The following is an 18,633-nucleotide window of genomic DNA, read 5'->3' as shown; positions in this document are numbered from 1 at the left end:
TTTTCTCCCCTACTTGAATCACCTAATCTTCCAGATATATATATAAAATATCAAATGGTGACTTTGTCTTCTCGAGGAAGTGTATCTCTATAATGAGTTAATATGAGGTCCTCATATTGGCACTTTTTCACCTCTACTACTAAAGATGAGACAAACCTCCGGATTTCCCGTACTATGAGTCCATCAAACGAACTCCTATCTCACCTTGAAAAAAGCTAATTTTTATAAGATGAACATCACATAAACAACACTTACGGCTAAGAGCATCAACTACTACGTTCGCCTTTCCAATAATAAGATACTCACATCATAATCATTCAATATCTCCAACTTTGGTATCTTTGTCGTAGATCAACTCATCATCGCTTGAAGATATAGTGGAGACTCTTGTGGTTTATATAAATATCAACATGAATGCCATATAAATAATGTCTCCACATCTTCAATGCATGAATAACCGAAGCTAACTCTAGGTCATAGGTCGACCAGTGGATTTACTAGTATTTTTAAAGGAATCATGCTTTTAGAAGCATAAGCACAACTTTACCGTGCTGCATCAACACATAACAACCCCTACCCGAAGCATCATAATAAACAACATAGCCCTCTGATCCTTCCAAGTGTCGGGAACGGGGTCTTCAATACACTCTTAAGTTCAAACTAGCATAATTAAGCATCCGTCCAAAGAAATTTAGGCGATTTACGAGTTACTTCCCCCATTTTATCAAAATCCTTCTATAAATCTATCATAATAACTTGCCAAGCTCCCAGAAAACTACGAACCTCGTTAGGTGTTGTAATCAAGAAGTCTTCATATTCAATTTAATCCACTCGAATACCACTAGCAAATAATATGCCCCATAAAAGTTCATCTAACCAGAACTCACATTTTTAAAATTTCGCATATAGCTCCCGAGTTTGAAGAACTTTAATAATACGTAAATGATCCTTTACAAGAGAATATACCAGGATATCATCAATGAACACAATCACAAATAGATATAGGAAAAGCAAGAACATTATTTATCAATATTCATGAATACACCTTCCATTAGTCAATCCAAATGACATTAGCCGAAACTCGAAAGGACCATATCTAGTTCCTTTCATGGATTATCTTTGAAATGTCCTCTTCCCCTCTCACTTGGTGGTACCGATCTCAAATCTATCTTTGAGAACCATTTGGGACCTCGCACGATCAAATAAATCATCAATCCTTGAAAGTGGATATTTATTCTTTATTGTTACCTTATTTAACTGTTTGTAGTCAATACACATCCGCAAGGAACCATCCTTCTTTTTTACGAACAACACAGGTCCTCCCCACAGCGATGAACTAGGCCTAATAAAGCCTTTTTCTAGCAAATCTTTTAGTTTCTCCTTTAACTCTTTCAATTCTATAAGGAGGAATAGATATGGGCTTAGTATCCGTAACACATCAATGGTAAAATCAATCTCCCGTTCGGTGAAAGATGGTTGAAGCTCGTCCGAGAACACATCCGGAAACTCATTCACTACTGGGACAGATTGAAGAGTTGGCGGTTTTGCTTCTATATCTTGAACTCGGACTAAATGATATATACAACCTTTAGCAATCATCTTCCTTGCCTTGAGATAGGAAATAAACCTACCTCTTGGAGACGACCTCCAATTACCTTCCATTCTAAAAACTTTCTCTCGGCAACTAAAAACGAACCATTTTTTAATCAACATTGGCATAACGGAGGCCAACCGATAGCTCAACATTGGCATAACGGTAATTCTAAGATCCATACCCATAATGACATCAAAATCTACCATTTTTAACTCAATCAGATCAGCCATAGTATGAAGGTCACAAACTACAACCACACAATTTTTATATACCCGTCTAGCTATCATTCACCAACCTTAAGGTATACACTTCAAAATTGTCAAATACCCTTACGATCGGCAATATAAGGAGTAATATGGCGACAAAGTAGAACCCGGATCAATCAATGCATATACATCATGAGAGGATACTGATAATATACCTGTGACAACATCAGGGGAAGACTCAAGATCCTATCGCCCAGCCAGTGCATAGATACGATGCTAAGTACCACTCGAACTAGATGCTCTTTCTCTACCCCTACCACAGCCTGCTAGTGTCTATAAGCTTTGCCCCAGAGGGCGTATAGATGATGAAGAGCCAGCTGCTAATCCTGTGGGATGGATCCTACTCCTTCCACCTATCGATGGATAATCACGTATCATATGATCAGTCCGACCACATGCATAACAAGCATCTGAACTTAGGCGGCACTGTCACGAATGTGGCCTACCACATTGATTGCACTGTGGCAAAGATGGTCTCATCTAGATGTAATCACCTCTATACTGGGAATTCAAAACTCTGGAGCTCTGACCCGGTCCAGAATAAATAGGGCGATCGAATCTCTTGCCTGCAAATTGAGAAGGTGCACTAGCCACTGAATGACCTGAATGCCTGGAATACTACTACCTCTGACCCCCTCTGAACTCACTAATAGAACCTAAAGATCTGTCCCTCTTACTATAACCCCTATCATCACACTCGCTCCTCCGCTGTTGCTGCCGGTCTTCCAAATTCTGGATATGGGCCTGAATGCGAGAGATATCCATACCTTCTTGAAGTAAGGCCGTTAGTAACTTGTCCATCAAATGTGGCCCCAACCCATTCACAAACCGATGTACGCGGACCCCAATATCAGCTACCATGGCTGGAGCATACCTAGCCAAATAATTAAAACAAAGGCTATACTCTCGAGCACTCGTATTCCCTTGTCTAAGATTCAAGAACCTGTCAGTTATGGCCCATCGAACTTCTGGCGGCAAATAGTGTCGGAGGAAAGCATCTACAAACTCTTGCCATACCGGGAGAGATGTATTTACCCTTCTAGAAGATATCCAGGTATTGTACCAATGAACAACCATATCTCGCAATGTATAAGAATCCAACTCTACCGACTCAATATCGGAAGGATGTATTATCCGCAATGTCCTCAACATCTCATCTACAAAGCTCTGGGGTTCCCATCCAGTTTTGACCCAAAGAATTCTGAAGGGTTCAAACTAATGAAATCACGGGCTCTAGCACTGACAGCTCTATCACCATGACCCGCACCCTGCCGCTGAGCCTGAGCGGCGACTAACTGGGTCAGCAAATGGATGGCCTCTCTCATCTCCTGACCTGAGGCATCTGGTGGAGGAACTGGGGGTATTGGAGCTGGAGCTGAGGCCCCTTCATGCTCCTCTGAAATGGGTGGAGTATGAGAGGTCCGAGATGGAACCTCATTCTGGGACTCACCCTCCTCTATATCTGCCGGCGGCTCCCGCTCAGTCCTCCTTCCGGCCACTGTCTTGCCCTTCTAGGCCGCTGTAGCTTTTCTCTTCACAGGCATTGCTGAAAACATAACGCACGGTTAAGAAAAGGGAATTCTTATATCATGGCTCTATCGCACGATCTATGATGAGGAAGAAAAGTCAATCATTCCTAAAAGCCCCACAACCTCCTATTTATAAGTGTGGCGCGCTTCACACCCATAAAGAAGATTCTACTGGACACGGCTCGTAGACACACCCTAGGACAAACTGCTTTGATATCACTTTTGTCACAACCCAACCGGAGGGCCATGACCACCTAACATGCTTCTTATAATTGTATCTCGGTGGACCACATGGCTAACTCACAGTTATCATAAATTGTACGGGCATGAATTCTCAAATAATAGCTCATCAATATGGTCATCATCAACTATACTTTTATATACATACAAGCCGACAAGGCTACAAAAAGGATATACAAAATATCAACCGATAAGGTTATGGGACATCTAACCATACATATCTGTCTACGAGCCTCTATATAGAGTACAAGAAATCACAAGGACAGGATAGGACCCCGCCATGCCCACAAAGGTACACAAAAGGGTAATACCAATAGGCTGTAGCTCCAAAGTAAATGTAGCGCTCCTGAGACTCCGCTGATGATGCACCTAAGGATTTGATCCGTCCCCCTACCTACTTGTGGGCATAAACGCAGCGTCCACAAGTAAAAAGGACGCCAGTACGAATTATGTACTGAGTATGTAAGGCATGAATAGCAACAATAATAAAAGACATGAAAAGTAACATGATATATGAGAAATAACCTGTATATCTGAATGCCCTTTAAGGCGGATGTCATGCATGCTTAGCTTTAGAAAAATAAACCATCTCATACATACATACATACATATATAGTATACTGCCCGACCATGTAGGCACGGTGTTATCATGTATACTGCCCGGCCATGTAGGTGCGGTGTTATCATCATGTCATCATCATCCCGTGTCCCGGCAGCCCGCATCCGGGACGATATCATATACTTCCCACAGCAGTGGTGTGTATATCTACGTGTCTGCCCGGCCGCTTATAGCGCGGTGCGGTGTGAGAAAATATATACATATATATAAAGCATGCATGAGAGTCCAAATGGAACATTACTACTCTATCGGAGTGACGTAAGGTCGATAAACCTCCGATTTCTATTATGGAATCATCATCATCGCTATATCTCACCTTGAAAGAACAATTTTTATAAGATGAGATCAACAACAATGAGTAAAATCAATAATCATGGAACAAGCTCAATAATAATATTACGAGAACATCAAGAACTATAAGCTTTGGTATCTTTAGGAATAGGATCACCATCATCATCATTATCATAATCATCATGGAGAGAATTTATCAACAATATCATAATTAAGAAGTTATATTCAATTTAATCTCGAATTTATCCAAAATCCCCTTTTTAAGTTCATCTCATAATCATCTTCTTGACTTCAACCCTTATGACTTCTCCACTTTGATTCTTTTCCTTTCCAAGAGATACTAACCCCTTTAATCCATATAAATAATAGGAACAACATACCTTACAATAGAGGAACTTCACCGTCCTCAACTCCCTCCAAGATCAAGTTTACCAAAACTTTGAAGAGAAGCAAGAACAATCTCCTTCCATGGATTATCTTTGGGTTTTGATGTCGATCTTCTCTCTTGATGATGTGGAAAAGTTTAGAGTGTTAGGGAACCACTAAGCACTCTCAAGAACTCTCTGGAAGTGTGGGGAAATAAATGTGGGAGGTTGGTGTCACGACCCGAACTACGGGCCGCGACGGGTATCCGGGGCTAACCACCGAACACCTCTCACTTTACTGCTTATCTGCTATCATCCATACTATATGCTCATAATCATGTAAAACTGGCATTTTCTGAAGTACATTTGCTTTTATAAACATAGGCCCTTCGGCTATCAAAATAATAATATACATGTACATACACAAAAGCCATGGGACCATACTACCCACACTGCGTATCTACGAGCCTCTACTGGGACACTAGATATATAGACGGGACAGGACCCCGCCGTGTCCAGAATACATGTACACAAAATAATGTCTCAGAATTAGCACCTCCGGAATAAAGGAGGGCTCCGCAACTCCGCATAAGCCATGAATCGGCACCGTCTCCTCGTCTACCCGTGGGCATGAACACAACATCCAAAGAAAGGACGTCGGTAATATTGTACCGAGTATGTAAAGCATGAAATGATGGAGAAACATAACGGTAATATATGAAGTAACACAATGGGAGTCATTAACATTTCCTTCATAGTACTTACATTTCAGGGCGTTCCGTGTTCTATTTCGTACTCGTATACATACATTCATATCCTTTACTTATTTACCTTTCATATCTATTATCTCGTCATACTCATGCCCGTATCACGTGCTTTTCATAGCCCTTACTCCACTTACATGATAGTAGTATATTCGTACTCTAATCCATATGTATAGCATAATCGTACTCGAAGATATCATATACTTATCTCATTCGTACTCATAGGCATATGGTATAATCATACCACAATCATACTCATATAAATATCATACGTGAAGCATAGTCGTGCTCATACAAGCATCATGCATATAACATAGTCATGTTCATAACGGTATCATACATGTAGCATACTCGTATTCATATAGGTTGGCATCATTCGTACTCCCCTTCGGGCTCGATAGGGATCGCTAGCATATGTACGCCCTCTTGGCTCGATGGCATTACTGGTATACGTACTCGGCCCTCTTGGGCTCGATGGGACCATTGGCATACGTACTCGGCCCTCTTGGGCTCGATGGGCTTAACAGTATCCGTACTCGGCCCTTCTGGGCTCGATACATACATATATACATATACATCACATAGGGGTATCATGACCTTAACATATCTAGTCATCATCTTGCATTCATAATACACATATATATACTTATCATAATGTCGCATCTATTTACACACATTTGATCATTATCCGTATTCGGCCTCATAGGCTCGACAGCATATCGTATTCGGCCACGAGGGCTCGACCACATCACGTATATCTCATATCGTACATGCCTCATAGGCTCATTACATCATACCTATCATAACATGCTCATCACAATATGCTTTTCATGATATGCTTATCATAATATGCTTATCATAACTCATCATGGTATGCTTGACGTCATATACTTATTACAATACATGCATAGAGGTTCTTAGCTAATCATACTCTTTCGGGGTGACGTAAGGTCGTGGGCCCCCGATGTCGTTATGAGCATTCACAAGTATTCTGCCTCACCTTGAAGGAACAAACATGGTGTGTACGTAATGATCATTATCATTAGATCACATATATATATCTAGCATCATTAGCTTCTTAGGAGCATCATATCATAGGCTATAGCATTTCTAGACTTTAGCTTACTATCATAATCATCGTATTCATCTCGTATAGCTATTCATGAATGAGGATCTTTACTTTCTTAGAGATAGGAACATTCATAGAGAAATAGGAATTACATGCCATGTGGACTCATGCCTTAGGAAGAAAAGGATTAGCCTCACATACCTATTTAGCTACTCTATCATCGTCCTCCTTCAATGCTTGCGTCTTTACCTTGAGAGGGTTCGTATCGTCATTAGCTAATCAATTACAAGAACGCACTTCTTAAGGCTAAAGAAAATCGGACATTTCCTTTGTTTATACTACTTTCCGCCATATTCCATATCAACTCCCAACATTCATAATAATCATCACAATATCGTTAACAACAATCGTCGTTCATTCATCTTATTTGCATTTCATAATCTCACTTCAATTTCCCATAATCATGACTAAAAATCCATCGTCGTATCCTTTCGTATCCAATGCTCATTTCATGTTCTATAGGTCATTTATAACATATTTATATCCTCAACATATTCATTTCCACGATTCAATCCACTACTAATCACTAATGACATTATTCATCCATTTAATGACCCATTTGTTGTACTCTTCTACAATCCATGAATCTTAACTCAATAATACTTCAAATACCATGCAAAGATCATAAAACTTACCTTGAAGGGTGGAGGGATATGCCTTGGATGACAATACACCTTGTTGCACAAAACCCTATTTCCTTCTTCTTGCAATTTCTTGATATAGATGACTTTAATGGAGTTTCATAGGCTTGATTCTTCTCAAATCTTGTTATTGATCCTTGGTTTCCTTAGTTTTTCTTGTAAAAGATATTTTTGGAAGGTTCTAGAGGTGTGGAGAAGTGAAGACGTGGAGTGAGAATGAAAAATGAAATGGAAAAGGATCCTTTATACTAATCACAAAAGCTGATTTTTAAGGAACGATCGTCAGGTACGGTGGTCGTAAACCACGGTTTACGGACCGTATACTAGTTTACGGCCGTATATCTATTTAACCTTTTTACACTAACGAAACTTGAGATTTTTGATCGGGAGGACGATCACACTATACGGTCCGTAAATCACTTTACGGGCCGTATTGTGCACTATACGACCACTGAAATTTTCGCAACTTTATTATTTTCACAAAATTCATGATTAGTCATTCCCCGACTTAACAACACATCATATACTCAAGCTCTTCATCGTTCTACTCGTCACTCAAGTACGGAAAAATTTCGAGGTGTCACAGTTGGTATGAAAATGGGGTCTTTTGGGATTTAAAAAGGTGGCAAAGTCGCCCCCTCTTCCTCCCCCCCCCCCCCACCCACCCACTTGCGGTGGAGATGCGACTTTGCATATGGGATATGCGGCCGCATCTCCCCTCCTCTCCAAGGGGTGGAGTTTGGACAGTGGGGGCTGCCATTTTGGTGAATTTGCTGCCCATATGCAGTCCAAAGATACTGAGTATGCAGCCGCATATGGCCCCATTTTCTCCTATTTCTCAAAAATGCGTTCCTTTTGATTCGTTCGACCTCCAATCCTTGTGGAACCTTCTTGCCACTTATATGAAACTTCATTAACCAGCTAAGGGGCCTTATATCTCCCCCTTAAGGAAATGCTAAGCAATGTATAACTCAAATGCTACGAACTCTTCCCAAAACATGACTCAAACTCCAATTTCTCCAACGAACTTACTTCCACTGCTTCATATGATTCTGAAACCTTAAAGTATACACTCAAAATTGTCAAATACCCTTCCTAACATTATAAGGGCTTCATGTCCACTTTAGGCTTGCGTTAGTTCACTCATAATGCAAACGTCATGAAATTTCCCAAGGTGTAACAACCTGACTCGATAAATAATTAGGGATATCTCTTACGTATCTCAGACTCAATCTCCCAAGTAGCCTCCTCAATCGGACAAGGCTTCCATTAACTTTCACTGATGCAATCACCTTCGATCTCAATTTTCTAACTTTCCTATCCAAGATGGCAATAGGCTCCTCCTCACAAGACAAGTTCTCATCACGCGATGCTGAATCCCAAAGAATAATGTAAGACCCATCGGAATGGTACTTCCTCAGCATAGGCATATGGAAAATCGGAGGAACACCCAACATCTCCAACTCTACGAAGAACCTCAAATGCATCAAACTAATCCCACGAGAGAACGACGCATCCTACCATATAAAGCCTAACTTGAACCATGCTGACCCGGAATGAATGCACAACTCTCAAATATCACCAATAGTCATTTGAACTGACTCCGAATTCCCAAAACCAATCACAGTCCCATTGCACCTCTGTGGCGGTCAATTCTTATTTTTTCCTGATGCATAACAAATCATTTCTATCACCTTCGACTCTGCAAGTTGAGTCCTATCCGAGTTATCAACTTAGTGCCGAAGAGCTATACCTTACGATTTCAATCTTCATGTTTATCAACCTTTACCTGATACGCAAATCCAATACAACCCGAACTTTTCGACGCAAACCTGAAACCTCATATAGTAATTATATAACCATCGAACTTCTCATAGTGTCACCTCGATATGCTAAAAAATTCTCCGAAAGTATCCAGTCTTACACTGCCACTCTAACTCTCACGCAATCACCCCCAATTCTTTAATAACTAAAAGCGCTTACTAAAAGCTGTCAGGTCTACTGCAACTGACATAAAATATCACCGTTAAGTCTCGCCTCGAAAATATAATGATAGGGATTCCACAATCTTCTCTCTTAAGGAATGCTAACTCATCCACTGTAGAAGGTCACGAAACTTATCCGATGGTGTACAACCAAGCCACTTTTGTATAAACCTCAACAAGTCGGTTCACTGAAATATGCTTCTCACTAGTCGTGGATCATGAACCTCACAGAACTCTATCATATCACATAGTCCATCCCTATAGATTTCCTTCTTAAGCTCTCGCAACAAACACATCTCAACTGGAAAATGCAAGAAGACGACACCACAATCCATACTGACCCAAGAAATCCCCAAGATGTACCTTTTTCTTATCGATTCACAATCATCTATACCTTTTCTCGACTCGTCAATTCCCAATTTTCTAATCACTTCACGATCATCGATACCGTAATCAATCCTCGAATCCACTCCATCTTATACCACATAATAATAAATCTTGCAAACTAGCTAAATTAATCCTGGAGATAGGATCCTACCACACACTCTGCCCATCAACGTTTCCTTAACTCTTACCACTACGAACTAAACGCCGTTCTAGATCCGGCATATCACACAACAAGATCTAATATCCTTATGTATCCCACAATCGTCCTTGCCCGAATATCCTTACTCAATTTTCGAAATATATACCGAACTTAACTCTGTTAACCCAACCAACAAATCATCATTTAGAAGCCTAGAACGAATATTCATTATACCCGCTTTTAACCTTGCATCACTTAATGAACTAATAAGGTAAAGGGATTCTAATAAGATTAGGGGTAACGGAATAGCAAAGAGATTAAAAGGACTTACCACTAAGAATCTTCTCCAAGAATATCCTAGATTTGCTCCCAAAAGCTCAAATTCTGAAATAGAAATAAATGAGGGACTAAGGGCTTTTAATACACAATTAATGAAATAACCAAGCAAGATACCGTTACAGCAGCAGCGGTCCCTCCTCAACGGCTAATAAGACCTCCACGACGGTCATAACCAAAAACACATGGCCGCCCTGGCAGGCATGGCTAGCCGATAGCGGTGCTGTGCGAATTGGTGCCGCCATAGCGGGCACCAGTACCAGATTTCCCAAAATAATCCAACTTAATCCCGAAATCCCGACTAATACCCGAGGCCATCTGCTCACAAACCACATACACAGACATACAGAAAAACACGCTACGAACGCACACGTGGCCTCAAAATTCCCAACGGAGGTATCGTTGACCGAGTCAACCCCCAATACCTCAATTCCAACTTTCTAACCCAAGTCCCAAAATGCATCCGAGTGCATTGGGAATCGAACCAAATATACACACAAGTTCTAAAAGACCATCCGGACCTCTCGAAATCGATGAATTTTTGAAAAAGGTCCGTTTTCCTAAAAGTCAACTTTGAGTCAACTCTTTTTCGCTTAAAGCCAAGTTTTCCCAAAAAGTCACCAAAATCAATCCCGAACACCTCGGGAAGCATGTCAACGGTCCCCTCGGGTCAAAAGTGAGCTAACCAAGCTCTCACATCACTAACTCGTGTTTCAACGACTTTCTTTTGGCCCTTAACCTCGAAGACACCAATCAACCTCATCGGATTCGCCCATAATTGAAGTCATTTCTATCAGTTGATTATTAATTCCTCAGAAGTCCACAACCCAGACAATTTGCCGATTAAACGATATGCCCATAGCATTCACTTAATAACCGAGTAGTTCTTTAATATCAACGAGCTTATCAAGAATAACCTTTTTGCACCAGTCGTAACCTTATCCCGATAACCAAGCTAGATGCTAATTTTCCCTTCCCAATCTCTCGAAAAGTACTCATGTCCAAGATATTCTATGAAGTCTTGCTTCGCTACGCACTTTCCACAAAAGCTTCCTTCATGACCTTATTGTCAACTTCTTTTCTTTATTACCCGCGATCACAATACATTGTCCACATTCGATGTCATTACCGAACTTACACTTGTGCTCACATACCAAAGTCTAATACTCTACCGTTGCTGAATCGTCGACCCGCCATCGGTTCGCTAGTATCATGCGCACCATCATAAAGCCTTGACAAAGCTAAAGTCAACCAATCATATCATCGAGCAACCCACTATCGTTAAGAAATAAATGCACTTTGTCACTTCCGAGCAACCCAACATTGAGACATGGAGACCCTGTAACCCTCTGAACTATCTTCCCATTTCTCACGAACTTTCACAATAAACGAGTCCAATCACGACTCCACACAATCAAAAAGCTCAGGCCATAACTAGAGGCTGAAGTTGACCCGAATCAGAAAAACACATCTCGCACAAAACCACCACAAGTCATAGATCAACCATTCACATAAGAATTTAAGGACGAGTATCCACCCTCCATGGATGATTAAGATAAGAAAGTTCAGATACCAATTGGAATCGACTAGATACCAATTTGAATAAAGTCGCACGAGAGAATGAAAGAATTGAGAAGTTTCCTAAATATCTTATAGCCTCTCGTAGATAAGTACGGAGCTTATCGTACCGATCCATGAGACTCTACTAGACACGCTCTTGTAGATCAGGTAACCTAGGGCTCTGCTACCAACTTGTCACGACCTAATTTAACTAAGTTGCGTGGGCACCTACCTTTCCCACCTCGATAGGCGAACCCTCAACCTAACAATAGATAAACATCAATAAATAATTAAATAAGCGAAAGAATTAAAATTATATAAGTCTGATGATATAATATAGAAATATGCAGAAATAAGAGAAATACACCCCAGGGTCTCGTCTAATCCATACAAGAGCATCTAACTAGAATCTACAAGTCTGGAATATCAATAATTCATCAAAATCTGATTATGTCTCGGAATAGAAAATAAGACATAAATAAAGAAGAATCTTCAAGGCGGCGGACCTCTTGTGCTCACCCTGTAGACTCTAAACAACAACTCTTGAGGCAACTATCAGCCACGAGAAATGGAGGTCGATCCCATTTGGAATCTACATTCATAAAAGAATGCAAAGAAGTGCAGGTCAGTACAAAACCACAGTACTGATAGGTATTATAGGACGACTAAGTTCAACTAATATAATCCAGACAATAAAGCAAGATAAGCAGATAAATCAACAAGTATAAGTCAAACACAAATCAGAATCATGTACACGTCATCACCTAGGTAGAAGCATCTAATTCCAAGTGTGCCAAGTCTCAATATATCCAATCCGAAACCAAACTACACAAGTAAATCACCGGATCATCATAATATAAGCCATAATGCAATAATGTATAAATGCAAATGCAATGCAATGTTGTGTACACATGTACTCTGGACGGAAGTATCGACGTCTAGGCAGCACAACCCAGGGTGACTCACGAAGTCTAAGTGCCACCCGTCCCGAATCTTTGCCCAACAGACAGACGAGACTCCAGATCTTTGCCCACGAAAGATTTTCATCAGCACCACCCCGGGGGACCCGCGGAGTCCATGTGCCTCACGGTTTTGGCACAAACCTCAAAGAATCGTGTCACTCACTAAATTTCGAAACAACCATTAGATATCGATCCTCGCGCCACTCTCATCCAAACTGAGCCCAGCTCATCACAATGTTTCCTCAAGTATCATCAATGTATTAATAGTATGTCATGAAGGATGATAATTCGTGCAATGTATGAGTCAATTATAATAATCAGATCAATATCACAAGTACCAAACGTGGGTACACCAACAATATCATGAAAGACTACACAAGTCATATAGAGCACTATCCTCGTATCAACAACAATAAATAAGGCACTGCAATATCATGAACAAGATGGATCAATAGTTTCCAGTATCTACTATCACCACACGACATCAAGCCAACAACAATAGAACAAATCAAGTCACAAAACAATGGGGTGGCTAGCCCTAATCACACAACAGGGCCCAACCTAAGACAATATCTAACCCAATATCATACCCGAAGGTTTACATGCATTCTTCGACAATATCATCTAAATATATGCTTCGCTAAATGAAGTCTCACCAAAGGTAAACTGTAACCTATCTGGAAGGCCGAACAACAATATCACCAACAATCACACCTTAGCCTTTCCTTTCCTTGAGCCTCGAGATCAAGAAAGTTTATTCATATTCAAAATATAGATTAGAAACCATGGAGATCGATACCCATATTGCTATCATTCAAATTGAGTCAAAAATCAACCCTAGAATTTGGGGAATAGAGCCCACAAGGGCAAAACAGAAAATTCGGGGATAAATTATCCAATTAAACATTAGGTGATCAAAACCCATCAATTAATTACTAAATTAACTCAAGGATTCATCCAATTTTGAAATCCAAGCAAAACCCCCAGTTTTGGGCATAAACCCTAACTATTGAATTTAAGAATAAACACTAATATCGAAGGTATATGATTAACAGTCTTAGATACATCATAATCTAGCATAAACCCAATCAATTTCATTATTTAAAGCAACTTAGGAAGTCTAATCAATTTTATGAACTTCTCAAGAAAGACTCATTAAACCTTCTTTCACGAAAAATCCCAATTTTCTATTTTAGGAATAATGGATTAAAGCTTAAACCAAGGTAATGAATCAAAGAGAAATACTTAGATTATAGTTTAGACCTTACCCCATGAAAGAAACTTGAAGAATATCCTTGAATTCTCCCAAACCCAAGCTTTCAAGATGAGAGAAACCCAAACAACATTAAAAGCCAAAAATGCCTAGTTGTTCTGCCTCAAGCTGGTGCCAAATGATCCCCAAACTTACTTTTGATGCCTCCAATGGATTTCTTGTGAAATTCCAGTCAAGTTAGGCTTTTGAATCACTCCATTTGACCTTATAATGAATGAGATATGTTGGTATCAATATTTGGAACAATGTAGATTTTTAAACACGAATTCTATGGCAATTTCGTAATTAATCTGAAAAATATGGCAACCCAATTCTTAGTAAAATGACCATAATTCCCTCATACGATGTTGAAACTTGATGATTCCAGTTGCTATGGTTCCGAATTTATGATATAGATATAGTGGTTTAGTCAAAACACGAATCAAAGGCTGTTTGCTCAATATGGTGCCCTTTATGCTCAAACTGACGTCGAAACCGAAAACAATCACCATACAACCAAAACTCATCGGAATCTAACCAAACTTTATGGACATGTCCAAAATCGTCATACAAAATTATTGGAACTTTCAAACATCGACACGGGTTCATCTTGACTGGATGTTGACCGTGGTCAACTCCAATTCTAACTTAACTGGTTTCTCAACCAATGGCCCAAATCACACCCGAACCCTTCGGGAACCAAACCAATGGCACCACTAAGTCATAAAGCACCTTCCGGACCTAGTGGAACTGTCAAAATTCGATTACGAACACCTTTATCCAAAAGTCAACTTCGAGTCAAAGGGTTTTCGCTTTAAGACCAAATTTTCTAAAAGTCATTCCAAAATCCAAAACGATGCCTAGGGAATTATGCCACTGGTTCTCGTGGATCAAAATAGTACTAACAAGGCAGGAAGATGAGTCAACGAGGGAAAAAATACTAAAAACGCCATAACAACCAAATGGGTTGTTACATATGGACTTCTACAAAACTAAGTTCCCGTTTTGCTATAAGATCGGGTAACTTGGTCAACAATATAGAAGTGATCCCGGATGAAGGAGAGTCTATGAGAAAGGTTTTTAGAACATAAACAAAATAGTGGGAGAAAGAAACCAACATATGGTAGAAGAATACCAAACATATAATGTAGGTTCAGACAAAATCTGGATAGACGGGGTCCAGACACCGATAACTGAACCTACAGACCAGCCAGACTTAGACCGGATAGATACCAGTTTAACTAGAGAAAATATGAAGGAATTATAGATGGAAGGTGTCCGGATCGATAAAATGCACTCGAAAAAGCAAATGGGTCGGGATAAATGTCTGAAGCATGAATCGATTCGATTACATGACTACGTCACTGAAATATTTGAAAACAAAGTCCATCATCGCCGTTTGATCCTCAGAAATCCTTGGGTGCACCTTATCTTATATCTCACTTTATATCCTGTGATAACTTTCCCTCGAAACACCAAAGTTTTCCTGCAGCAGTTACCATCGAAAACGAGCCAAAAACCTTGTCGGGCGCAATGAGAAAGGAACATTGGTAGAATGCCATGCATCAAGAGATCCAAGCATTGAAGGATAATGTAACATGTACACTAGAAACTTTTCCACCGGATAAGAAAGTACTCGGATGTAGATGGGTGTACAAGATCAAGTATAACTATAATGGCACTATCAAGAGATATAAAGCTTGTTTGGTCATCTTCAGAGATAAACAGGAGGAAGGAATTGAATACAATGAATTTTTTTTTTCTGGTTGCTAAGGTAGTAACTGTTCGGACCTTCCTGACAGTTGCAGCTGCGCGAAATTGGGAGTTGTATCTGGTGGATGTTCATATATAATGCTTTCTTACACGGGTGACCTTATGGAGGAAGCATACATAAAATTGCCACTGGGCTTCCGTGTTCCTAGTCCCGGGAAAATGTGTCAACTCCGAAAATCTTTGCATGCTATGAAACAAGCTCCACGGTGCTGGTTTGCGAAATTGTCAAGTACTTTGATGAAATATGGGTTCAAACAGTCGTACTCGAACTACTCTCTTCACTATGCACCGGGGAAGTTGGAACTCAGCGTCTTAGTCTATGTGGATGACTTAATTATTTTCGAAATAGTGCCATTGAATGATTCAAGGGCTATCTCTGCACATGTTTCCACATGAAGAATTTGGGCCCTCTGAAGTATTTCTAGGAGTTGTAGTTGCACGCGGGCCAACTGAGTAATTTCTCTATCAACGGAAATATGCCTTGGATAAAATTTATGAGTCTAGATTATTGGGAGCTAAACTAATCAACGCTCTCATGGAACAAAATCATGGTTTGGCAGTGGCCGGATGAGCCAATTTGGGAGATTCAAAGTCATACAGAGGTTTGGTCGGTAGATTGATATACCTCAGCTTTACACGACCAAAGTTGTCACATTGTGTGTATGTTCTGTCCCAGTTCATGCAGCGACCAAAGGAAGCACACTGGAACACGGCTCTCCGTGTAAAGCGTTACTTGAAGAAGGACTCACGACAAGGCATAGTGATGAGAAAAGATTGTGATCTCCGATTGTACGAATGGTGTGATCGAACTGGGCCTGATGTTTGTTGACCTAAAAATCACTTGACGAATGGTTTATCTCACTCGAAAATTCGCCGTGTCGTGGAAAACCAAAAATCAACATATTGTCACCCACTCTTCAGCGGAGGTTGAATACCAAATGATGACAATGATAGTCCGTGAGTTGAAATGGTTGGAGGAAATTTGCATAGTTTGGGTGTTGAACACGAGTTTCGGTAAAAATGTACTGTGACAATCAAGCAACATTGTATATTGCTCTAAATCCGGTGTTTCATGAATAGACTAAACACATTGAAGTGGACTGTTACTATGTTCGGAACGTACTCCAATCCGGTACAATATTCCCTAGTCATGTATCAACCAATAAGCAGTTGACCGATGTATTTACAAAGGCTTTGGGAAAATCACAGCATGAATATTTACTCAGCAAGTTGGGCAATCGGTTAACAAACCCCATTCTGGTTTAATTCTAATAGTTTTAGTCCATTTATGGTACAATTGTAATTATGGTAATATAGTATTTGTAGTTCTATTAGAATAGGGTTACCTTATTAATTCAGGGTTTAAGGAGGTGACTTACTTGTATATAAGAAGGTCATTATGATGAATGCAAAGCAGAAAGAATACTCTCATTATTCTTGTCTCTTATAAATTCTCGTCCTAGTCCTATTTTAACAAATGTTTACTTCAAAACTAGAAACTAAACAAATTCACAATTTCTCTGGTTTGATTTTCAAACTAGATGTCATTAAACAATCTTTGTATGAGCTTCCAAACAAAACATCTACTAATAACATAAAATCTTTTTTTTTTTTTTTTACAATGTTTCCAAAAGATATTTTCAAGTTTGAAAACATATTGTGGAGAACTTTTCCTAGTTTTGTGATGAGATTGGAGAATTTTTAGTCAATGATGAAATAAAAAGAGGATTTGAAACAAATACACAGAAAAGAAAAAGAAAATACTAGTGTTCTCGCATTAACAATTTTTTGCAAATTAAAGGAGACAGAAAAAATGGCGTTTGGATGCAAAATTCTTAATTCAAGCATGGTTAAATACGTACTTTTAACTTAATTTATTGTTTCAAAGAGAATCGGGTGAAAAAAACAATTTGCATGACATAAACATGCATCAAGTAAAGGTCCATTTATTTTACCTTTTAAAAATCAAGGAATTCTGTGCTTAATTGATGAAAAGAGTTAGACAGAGAACGAACACTACCAAGAGTTGTAGCAGGAGGATATATAGAATCCTTCCGTCCTTAATTGGAGGTCTTAGATTCGAGCCTTGTAAATGGAAAAAATCATATGTAAGAGCATTTCCCCTTTTATTTAATAGGTCTTATGCGAAATGAATCTAAATTAGTTTGGACTCCAATTCATATATCAAACACATGATGAGAAACAAAAAAAAAAAAAAAAAAAAAAAAAGGACAAAAGAACGAACCATACTTATAAATTATGTATGGAAAATCATAGATGAATTTAGAATTTTGAGTATATGAGTTCCAGATCTAAAAATATGGCGCTGGACATATTATTGATACATATTAAGTGTATTTTTAACACTAATAGTTATTTGTGCCAAAATTACTGAATTTTGTTAAACCAATAACTAGAACTCTAGGCTCTAGCTCAATCCCTACGGAAAATATAATGTTCTTAAATTAACATTTGCTTTCCTAAAAAGAGATTAAATTATAAGTGGGAAAAAAGGAAGGTGGAAAATTTTACATGAAAATACTCATGGTAAAATATAAATTCGCGCCCAATAGTTACATCAATTCTTAATAATATTTTCAGACCAATATATGTTAAAATTAATGTTTCAATTAATTTTGATCAATTAATCTGGTAAAGTTCTTGATTTTCAAAACTAAATGAATTGGATTTGAAGACCCATTCTTCATTGTTGTCAGTTAAGTTTTGGTTTCACTCTTTTACATTTTAGGTTCTTGAAAGATACATTTTAACTTGTAAAATTCATGAACCTAATAATAGCT

This window comes from Lycium ferocissimum, chromosome 10, assembly GCF_029784015.1.
Source record: "Lycium ferocissimum isolate CSIRO_LF1 chromosome 10, AGI_CSIRO_Lferr_CH_V1, whole genome shotgun sequence".
Classification (NCBI taxonomy): Eukaryota; Viridiplantae; Streptophyta; class Magnoliopsida; order Solanales; family Solanaceae; genus Lycium; species Lycium ferocissimum.
Note: the sequence above shows the minus strand (reverse complement) of the source record.